Consider the following 10,241-nt stretch of genomic DNA (forward strand, 5'->3'; position numbering starts at 1 on the left):
GGGGGTGGGGCAGCTCCCGCCACAGTCCGCGGCATGGGGGAGGGGTGGTCATGTGCATCCGGATCTGCGTGGGGCAGGCCAAGCAGCCTGCAGCTGTGGGCTGTGGGCTGAGGCCAGGGGACGTGCTGCATTGCACTTGGGGTGGGCAGCGGTGGTGCTGGGAGGGAAGCTATGCGGGGTGTTGCAGCCACCTCAAATTTCAATGTAGGCCCCCCACCTCTCATACTGAATGTAAGTTTGAATTCTTGTAATAAATACCCATTAGCCAGTTTAGAAAAAAGGCAAGCTTCATCTTTTTATCTAGGGTCATTGCTTATTTTTGCCTATGTGGTGAATGTTTTGGTTCTGAATTTTATCTTTAGAGGCCTTTAACAAAGTTAACCTAAAAGCGACCCTTGGGCAAACATTCCGAGAGATCGAAACCTAGGGGCTTTTGAAAAGGGGTTGGCAAAAGAGGTCACAGCGGTGTGGAAAATTTCCCAAAGACGACCCAGCAGAAATCTGTTAAAAGATCTGAGCCCAAATTTGGGAGTAGTGACAGGTTTGGGTAGGAGGGGCCCAAGACGGCAACTCACCCAATAAAAACTGTAACCTACAGTCCCAATTTGGAGGTACCCTCACTTGCAGAACACTGAAGGAAGAATCGCAAGTGTAGGCTGGATCAGACTGATCACCAGAACCACCCTCTCCGTGAACAAGAACTCCCGTTTACGCTGAAGCCGCAGAGCGCCCAAGTGGGACCGAAGGAAGGGGACTTGTTCCTATCACTGCTGAGACCAACCCTAAAACCATAACTAAAGAATGAAAGTATCCTTGGGGATTTGGTTTCTAGGAATTCTAGGATTGTAAGTATACCATAAGAAATAACCTTTACTTGTAATTGTAGTTGTTTTTGTAATACTAATTCTTATAGCATTGTTTGGAAACGATTTCTTACAGCTAAACAGTGTTATATGTGTAGCAAGGAATTTTAAAATTAAATTGTGTTGTATGAATTAAGTGTGCAATCATTGTGAAATCGTACAGTCAACCAAATACTCCCCCAGCCAGGTGCATCAAACGAATCAGTAAGTTGTGTTGGATCTTTCTCTATTCCATAAACCAATAGAGACACCACCCTGTAACCACCTCCCGCCGCTGCCCACCTTGATAACAGCACAGTGGGGCCCCTGGCCCCAGCTGGCAGCTGCAGCTCACCCCATACATATTCTGGGGCACCTGACTTCCCATGCCCTCCCAGATGAGTGGCAGGAGCACTGGTGGGAGCTGCCCCTTGCCCCCCTGGACGAGCTGCAGCTCTGTACACCCTGTCCCAACTGGGCAGCGCCTACCCCAGCTCCAGCCCCACTCCCTCCTTCACCGCAGGGTGTGTGTGTGTGTGGGGGGGGGCGTTGATCTGCCCCCCCCCATGCCTCTTCCCTCCCCTTTCACCATAGCCGACTTACCAGCTGCACTCAGCTGCATCAGAAATTGGATTGGTATCAGCCAATATGCCTCCTTAAAAATTGGCTATCTGTATTGGCCCCCAAAATGTCTATCAGTGCACTCCTAATTCTGGCTAGGGAAGAGTAGAAGTACAGAATACCTAGAAGATTCTGTTTAAAAAAAAAAGGACTATTCTTTAAAAACTATCACATTTTAATTCAAGCTGAGTTTTCAATTAAGCTCAATCTCAAACTATACTAAAGGGCATTTAGCTGGTGGGGCGGGGGGGAATGCAGTTCTAGTGGACTGATAGTCAGGTGAAGTGTACAGGTTTAGCTTGAAGACAAAATAGAGAATAATATTAATGTAAAGACTATACAGCTAGGAAGAGCACAGAATTTAAGCTACCAAGATGATCTGCAAACCATCTGTAACTCTTCAACGCTTTTTTTGCCTACACAGACATTATGACACTGCAATCTCTTCTTCCTCTTCCGCTCATTTTCAGGACAGATATTTGTTTTCAAAGACTTTACAGACATATAAAGAATGTCTACAAGTCTACTCAGATGTCATATTTATTGAAAAACCACTAAGCATAATAAATTCCTATATTTAACATGACACATGTTCTTGAGCAGGATGGGGCTGCCATAGAAGATAGAAGTCTAGAAGAGGGCTTTGCCAAGAGAGCGAGAAAGCCACAGGAAGCAGGGTGAGACTGAATTATCTTCAAGGTAACTCTAGAATTCTGAAGGAGAGAAGGTCAGACTGAATCATCAGAATACCCTTATTCAGGACAGCTTATGCCTACAGCCATTTTAATAGAAGATAAAAAGGAAGGAGCTCTAAACATGAATATTTTCAGGCAGGAAAGGAAATATTAGTGATATAGGACTGATGAGAGGTGACAGATTAAGAGTGCTGGATGCTGAAGTCCTCTGTATTCACAGAACAGATGCAGCACATGCAGTGAAGAAGGTTGCTCCCCTGCTAAGCCTCTAGACTGACAGTGTCCATGATAAGATAATCTTCAGTCTCTGCTGAAACTGTCAAACATGGTGTTGCTTAGTGTCAACTGTAGAGTTGTAGTTGGTTTAGAAATTATTATTATATTATATATTATTATTATATATATGGTTTAGACATTATTACTAGTGTTACTACAGACAAACCTACGGCTACCAGTTCTTTTTTAAAAAACATAATTTTTATTTTTGCTAGCTAATCCAGGATTTTGTAAAAAGTAGTGCAGGACCAGCAACTGGTTCTGCAGAGGTGGCTGCACCCCAGCTCTAACATCCCTACTGCAGGAGGCAGACCACACCATGGGAGCAGCAATCGGGAACTAAGTCCCCAAATCAAGCAAGAATCCTGGCCCTTCTTCGAGCGCCCCCCCTCCCCTGCATGCTCAGAGGCACTTCCTATCCTCTCCCACCACAGCTACTGTCCCCAGCTAGTCCAGGGGCAGAGGGAGTTCCAGAACCACTCCTGCCCCACTGCTGCCAGTTTGCATGGGGACCCAGGCTTGGCTCCCCCTAAGGAGGATCAGGCAGGGAGGAAGAACCCACCTGCTGCCACCATGGCCTTTGTCCTCACCTGAGACCCTCACCCTCACCTCCTGGCCCTGCTCCTGGGAGTGGGCACAGGGGCACGCTGCCCCCCTTCTTGATCTATCCCCCCAGCACCTTCCCTTTCCCCTACCCTGCCCCGCCCCTTCCCCCCCCCACACACTTACCTGCTGGGGTAGGTGTCAGTGTCTGTGTGTGCCTCTGTGTCTGCATATCTGTGGGTCTGGGGGGGGTGTTGTGAGGGGCATCAAGACGTCTATTGAGGCTGGGGGGGAGCGGAGGGGGGGGATCTTTATCACAGATTTTGGGTTTTTAATCAGAGAATTTGCGATTTTTAATCAGAAAAAAACAGGATCCCTGCTGATAAGCTAGACTGACCTAAGCTGTTTTTACTGATTTAAAGACAAAAATGATAAAGCAAGAGGAAATGTGCCAGCTTAGAAGCCTTTTACATTGTCATATGGGAGAGGTGGGTTTTCAAGCAATATCAGACTTGCTTCTGCAGTCACTGGAGTTTGGCCATGTTATAAACAAAAGGGCTAAGCTTCAAGCTGCTTTGCACTGTTAACAGTTTGTGAAAAGAGGCAATAATTTAGAATTGCTTCAGTCTATAAAACTTAAATCACAGCAAGAGCTAACATCAGTAGGATGGACATTTTTCATATTGTGAGCAGATACCATATAGAAACAACAATTTGGAAACTTGCTGGCTCCCAGATTATGGATGGAACAAAACACTGAAAGTTAACATTGTTAAAGATTATTTCCATTTTGGTTTTGTTTTCTTTTGTCTGTGTAACCAATTGTTTTTTGAAGATAAAAAATTACTTTCTGGTGATTCTGAGAGAGGTAAGGATTTCTTAGGAAGAGATCTTTTATTGGACCAGCTGTGTACTTCTAAGCTCTGAGGTGACAAATAACCCACATAAAATCTATAGGGCAATTATTTATTGCTTCAAGCTACACCTTGCCAACTATTATAACAATGCCTGCGAACAATGCCCTGTAAAATAGAAATGCTGAACTTCTGACATCTTCCAATGGAATGCTGGGCAAAGCAAACCAGTTACTGCTGCCTCAAGAAGTCCTGAGGCTTTTTTTCTGAGAAATGAATATGCTGCATCAAGACATTCGTATAGCACAGTGGTGCTTAACTTCTGGCCCAGTGCACATGGGGCTGGGACAGCAGGCCCAATCTGGCACATGTGGGGCTTGTGTCACATGCTGGATCACTTCACAGGTTGACCCCACATAATTCATTTGGCTCACAGCCCAGAAAGGTTGGGCACCACTAATGTAGCTCATTCTCAGAAGTTCAGTATTGTTCTCAATTTCTCTCGTTAATTAAGGTCAAACATTGTCCTACGCAGAGTCTTAGGCTTCAAATAAATGCACTGCTCTTTAAAATCTAACTACATTAAGGAGAAAAATTAACAAACTGCACTAATGTTTAATGCAATTTGGAGATGCAATAAGCTCTGACAGATACAAGTGAAAGATTTAAATTTAGCAGTGGTTACATAAAACCAAAAATTGATACATACTTACCTGTGTACATTTGAGAAATCCCACTGAGTTTGTGTGTAAAGTTAAACTTGTGCAAGAGTGTTGGGAGGACTGAAGTCAAAATACATGTTCTGGAGATGTGACATTCTGATACAATTTTGACTCTGCCCAAACCCAACACGCAGTACAATATACCCAACATGTAATATTGAAATACTTTTAAATTATCTTAAATTATTTCAAGAAAGGCTTAAATTATATTTAGGAACAAATGACATTTGACACTTGCAGAAGAAAAACAATTCTAAAAATAACTATCTAAAAATGATTGGAGAGATTCCAATCTTGTTTGAAAAATAAACCATAAGTAACTTGTCATGCTAAGCTTTTATAAACTTTAGTTATCAAATGAAACCTCAAATTTCAAACAACCAAAAACAAGCAAATCCTGCTGAGTATGCCAGGATTAAGCAAGAAACTGACTACCACCAGACATTTTTACCTGACAGAGGTAAAAGTCTTCACAATAAAGTATTATGAAGTGCTGCACAATCAACTTTACAATAACCACAATTTGGTTATTTAACATAAACTGTACTTTATTATCTAATTTTGTAAAAAGAAAAATTATGGAACTTACCATTTTCCTAGGGTTTCAATAGTTTTTCAGAGATATTGTAGGAAGAGAAAGACAGTTTTTAGCCATGGAAAATGTAGTGTGTAATAGACACCTGACAAGCTCTCATCCTGAAACAAAATCCAGCAAATACACTGATTATTTAAAACAAGATACAATTGGAATATCATGCCAATAAGGTTAAGTCATACATCTATTTATTATTTCTATTTAGTATCCATGTTCATAATATTAGAATTGGGGCCAAAGGTCTGTGTGAGCCTAACTAACAAGGTTAAGGTATAACAGGCTCTATGGGCAATGACACAAAAAGGTGTGATACTGTCTAGCTGCCTTTGATTTCCCAGCCTGAGTAACAGGGTACCCACTTACAGTTAGGTTGACTGGCAGCAATACCTGTGCTGTAAACCTCTCACCATACAGGAAAAAATGATTTTCCTTCAGCAGCAGCTTTATTAGTTATTACAGAGTTCCCAAAATTCATAGCAGAACTCTTATCATAAAACCAATGCTGCTCTTTCATAAATGTCAGAAAGGAGAAAGCTAAAAAAGAGTTCCTGTTTAAAAAATAAGTTCTGCTGGTATTGTGAAAAGAGAACAGAACAACAGAATTCCCCTCTTGGAAGGGGAGCACAATTTACCATACAGTCAACCCCAACACACGGTGAAGTAAAGGGCTATACTGAAATTAAACTCAAGTGAAAAAAGCTATAGTATCTTGTCTACAAAGGTCATTAGGAGAAAGTTAGGGTTTGATAGTGACATGCATGACAAGTCCCTGACTACCATAACTTTCAGTGGAACTACTTATACTATTCAACGTTCCACGTGTGGCAGCTGAAAAGTATGTCTGTGTGATAAAAGTGCTTGCTGAAGGCTCTATGAAGATTAGACCAAGTGTTTTTCTGTATTTGTTTAGATACTAAGCTATAAGTTGTTGCTAAAAGCCTAATTATAGTTTAAGATGTAGTGAGGCCTTGTATAAAGTAAAACCTAGTAAATTTAGCAAAGCCTAAAAGTAGTAAGACCCTGTGGTGCAGTTAAAATTACCTTAGCAAAGGAATGCAAGGCTTGTACTGCTATTGGTCAGTCTAAGGACAGTTGAAGAAAAAGGAATCTAAGTGGTCATACGTTATCAGTGTCTTTCAGAAGCTATAAATTAGCTGAAATATTTGAAAACCATTCAGAAGGAAGATGCAGCTCTGTGAAAAGGATTAGTTAGGTGTTGCCTGGATCAGTGGGCCCATGGACCTCGAGGAGCCCAAGAACTGCATTCCAGGGTCCTTCCCGGCACCCCTCAGACAGCATTGTTCAGGGATGCCTGACCTCGCTGAACTTTGTGAAAAGAGAAGCTTGCTGTGTATCAGGCATCAGAGGGACTGCCAATAAGTTGCCGAAACGAATTGCTTTTGTCTGTCATCGTTTGTCTTGTTATTACACATAGTTGTGTTTTTGTTAAGTCAATAAATCTTTCTTACCTTTCTACCCCTAACCACACTCTCAATCTAAACCCTCTGCAGGTGGCTGGGACACCATGTAGCAAGCAGAATTTGCAAAATACTTCAGCATCATTTGAAAACACACAGAATGCAAAATTATGCAGTATCTGTCTCTCTAATGTGTCTAGAACTATGAACGACACATGACCCCGGTGGCTGGGGCAGCATGGTGACCGCCTGCAGGTGGCGGCAGTGAGCGGGGAGCTCCTGCAGGTGGCCACAGCGGTTGCGTGGGGTGGCAAGTGGTGACTGACTGCAGGTGCCGCTGACAGTGCTTCTCTCAGGGGGTGCACCACCAATCCCAGGGGGTGCACATGCACCCGCATGCACCCCTATGCATTGCCAGTGTCTAGAGACATAGTTTCTAAGGAAACTTTGCAACTAATACTAATACTATATTGAAGATCTAGCAAACACCTCCAGTAGGACCACAGTGTAAAACTTGCCTGGGGCCCCAGGCTGAATCCGGGTCATGGGACCTCTCGAAGGCTGGATCCTACCCAGGGTATGAGGGATGCTGCACTGGCCGCTATGGTGGCAGCAGCCATATGGGGTCTGCCAGTTTTGGGTTCCATGCAGTATCTGGGGGCAGCCAGAGCACAGAGTGCAACAGGAGTGGGGGTACAGGGTCCAGGGGTGGCTGGACCATGGGGCCAGGGTGCAATGGGGGCAGGCTCCAGCAAGAGTGGGAGGAACGTGGGGTTTGGCAACCATGAGCCAAACTTGTCTGCAATGGCTGTGTCCAACAGGGCCAAAGGGCCCAACTTCTGGTGCTCTCCAGTAGCCCATATGATTGACACCCATGCTTTAAAAAATAAGGTTCTTTATGATCATTCAATTATTAAACTATCCCTGCTATCTCTCTCAATAACTAGTCAATTAAGATGACAAAAGATTCATTTAAAAATAGACTGAGGTCCCACTGAGCACCCAGCTGAACAAACTTCACTCCCTAAGATATAGTGAAGACTAAGTTGATAGTCTGGAAGAGTGGAGTATGTAAATGAATAGGCAATATGAAGGACTCCTGCATGCACCAAACCCTTTGCTAAATTTGATCCTACCTTCTCTCTTGCTCTCTCTCACAGAATTTAGCAAAGGGCATGGCCTCATAAACACTGCTTGGTTCTGGACAAAACTAGATATTAGAAAAAACTGAAAATAACAACACTTTATATTTATTTAGATCAAGCTGAAGAGGCAGGGCATTCACTCTTGGTGCCCTTTTATTCTCTATGTTTTACCTGTGGCCTCCTGCAAAGTGGGTTTGATTTTGTTTTCATAAGGTGTTCTGTGGCTGTGGTGAGCAAGATAGGGAAAATTTTTTGCACTCTTTGGATAATGATCATAAGGGACTGGATATAATGGCTCAGGAGACCCATTCTATGTCCTTGCTTTGTAGTAAAGAACCAGGTATATTTTTTCCAGGTAAAGAAGATGAAGCACAGAGAGATTAAATGTCTTGCCCAACACCCTAAAGAATGCTGGTGACAGGACCATGAGCCCTAGGACCTTAACCTTTCATTGCAACTGCATACGGGTGATTAACTCATATTTCCTGTATTACTATGTATGAAAAATGCATCTGTGTTTTGGAGGATCATCTTCCTGATTCCTCATACTCTAACACATCCTGTTCCTATGGTGCCATTTAACCATTTTAGCACTACAAATCCAGGTATCAAAAACACAAAACATCTTTAAGTTTTAAAACATTGCTATGTTATGGTGGTGTTGCAGCCATGATGGTCCAGAAATGTGAACACAAGGATTTCTTAGAGTGATCTCTTTTGCTGAACCAACAATATCGTTTGGGTTGAGATAGACAAGCTCTCAAATGTAAGACATTTTTCATCAGATCTGCTAAATCAATCCTATCTACACAGTTCGCCCAATAAAAGGTATCACCCTAAGAAACCTTGCCTCTTGCAATACCACAATACATGTTTACAAAGCTCCTTCTTTAGGGCACTGGAGATCTTGATCTGCAAAGAATAATTTTGCATCAGTAATTTATTAGATTATGGTTTTTGTTTGTTTTTTTACACAGAACATGATTTCATAGATTTCATAGACATTTGGGCTGGAAAGGACCCCGGAGGATCATAGAGTCCAGCCCCCTGCCCCAGGGGCAGGAAGTCAGCAGGGATCATAGGATCCCAGCAAGATAAGCATCCAAAAGTGTCTTGATGGCATTCAAAATGGGTGCTTGAACTGCCTCTGGCAGCAGTCTATTCCAAACCTTGGTGGATCAGACAGTGAAGAAGTTCTTTCTTATGTCCAGCCTGAATCGGTCGCAGTGGAGTTTGTGACCATTCGATTTTGTCATCCCCTGTGAGGCTCTGGTGAATGACGTTCCCCCAGATCCTGATGAGCACCCCTGATAAACTTATAGGTGGCTACCAGATCACCCCTGAGCCTGCACTTTTCCAGGCTGAATAGCCCCATTGCTCTCAGCCTCTCATCATAAGGTCTGTTTTCCTGACCTCTGATCATGCGTGTGGCTCTCCTCTGGACTCTCTCAAGCTTCTCCACATCCTTTTTGAATGGTGGAGCCCAAAACTGGATGCAGTACTCCAGCTGAGGCCTCACCAAGGCCAAGTACAGCGGGAGAATGACATCTTGGGATCTACTTGAGAAGCATCTATGGATGCAAGCCAGTGTTTTGCTCGCTTTACTAGCTGCAGCATAACACTAAAGGCTCATGTTCATCTTGTGGTCAACCATGACCCCCAAGTCCCTTTCATCTGTAGCGCTAACCAGTGTAGCACTACTGAGCCTATAAGCATGGTGCAGGTTTTTCCTCCCAAGGTGAAGAACCTTGCATTTTTCGGTGTTGAACACCATCAGGTTCTCATCCACCCATTTCATGAGTCTCTCCAGATCCGCCTGGATCACCTTCCTGTCCTCAGGTGTGGATGCTTTACCCCACAGTTTGGGGTCATCAGCGAACTTGGCCAGTCTGCTTCTGACACTAATGTCTACACCATTAATGAAGATGTTAAACAGTATAGAGGCCCTAGGACAGAGCCTTGTGGGACCCCACTGGTCACAGCGCACCAAGACGATTGGCTCCCGTCGACCACCACCATCTGGCTCCTACCAATCACAAGGGGTTAACTAGTCATTCAACCACTGCTTCAGGCAATGAGACCAGACTCAGCCCTGATTTTGCAAGTGGGCAGATCCCTGTATGGAGCCCTCCTTTGAGTTCCCCCAAGGCACAGATGCAGTGGCAGAATCACAGCCAGGGGGGCCAACAGACACCACAAGTGGGAGGGTGGAGGACCTGGGAGGGGACAGGCAGCAGAGAAGCAGAAAGCAGAGCAGCATATTGATAAGTGACCACAGGAAAGAGAGCAGAAAGCAGAGCAGCAGATCGGTAGAGAGAAGGGCAGAAAGCAGACCAGCAGATCGGGTAGGAAACAGAAAGAGAAGCAGCAGAGCAGGCAGGGAACACAGGGTTGGGAGTAAAATGCAAAGCAGCAGACGGGGGCGGGGGTAGAGGAGGGCAGGGAGCAGAAAGCAGAGCAGGAGATCAGGCCCACAGAACAGCACGCGGGGCACAGGGGGGGCCGCGCTGCCCCTGGCGCCAGGACACGA

The 10,241-nt window shown here is 44.2% G+C and overlaps 1 protein-coding gene across 1 annotated transcript in view; it reads right to left on the reverse strand.

Annotated features, from left to right (window-relative positions):
• CNST (consortin, connexin sorting protein) overlaps positions 1-10,241 on the reverse strand; it is a 128,371-nt gene that overhangs the window by 117,919 nt on the left and 211 nt on the right. Inside the window, exon 2 of the mRNA XM_019527188.1 lies at positions 5,143-5,249. The gene's annotated coding sequence lies outside the window, so the exon portion shown is untranslated. The remainder of the gene's footprint in view (positions 1-5,142; positions 5,250-10,241) is intronic.

Source organism: Gavialis gangeticus, unplaced genomic scaffold, assembly GCF_001723915.1.
Source record: "Gavialis gangeticus isolate Ggan-Ray unplaced genomic scaffold, GavGan_comp1, whole genome shotgun sequence".
NCBI lineage: Eukaryota > Metazoa > Chordata > Crocodylia > Gavialidae > Gavialis > Gavialis gangeticus.